This window comes from Austrofundulus limnaeus, unplaced genomic scaffold (assembly GCF_001266775.1).
Source record: "Austrofundulus limnaeus strain Quisiro unplaced genomic scaffold, Austrofundulus_limnaeus-1.0 Scaffold334, whole genome shotgun sequence".
In the NCBI taxonomy this organism is placed as follows: Eukaryota; Metazoa; Chordata; class Actinopteri; order Cyprinodontiformes; family Rivulidae; genus Austrofundulus; species Austrofundulus limnaeus.
In genome coordinates, this window is record NW_013952736.1 from 39,736 (window position 1) to 40,034 (window position 299).

A 299-nucleotide genomic window follows, 5' to 3' on the forward strand; every position below is an offset into this window, starting at 1 on the left:
GTGATCTCCTCAGGACTCTGCAAAGGTGAAGATCTGGGGTCGGATTTATAAAGCTTGCATATGCACAAAATGAGCCCAGAAACTTGCGTACGCCACTTTTCATGCCAAGGTTGTGATTTATAAAATTCAAACTTGACGTGAAAATGTGCGGTGCCTCAGCCAGCTCTGACCCATGCGTACGCTCATTTTGGAGACGTGAAACTGTGACACAGATGGTGAAGTGAGGAATTAGAGCCACACTGTGTAATGATCACTGTCAGATATTCAGCTTTATCATCAGCTTTCTTAACAGTAATATT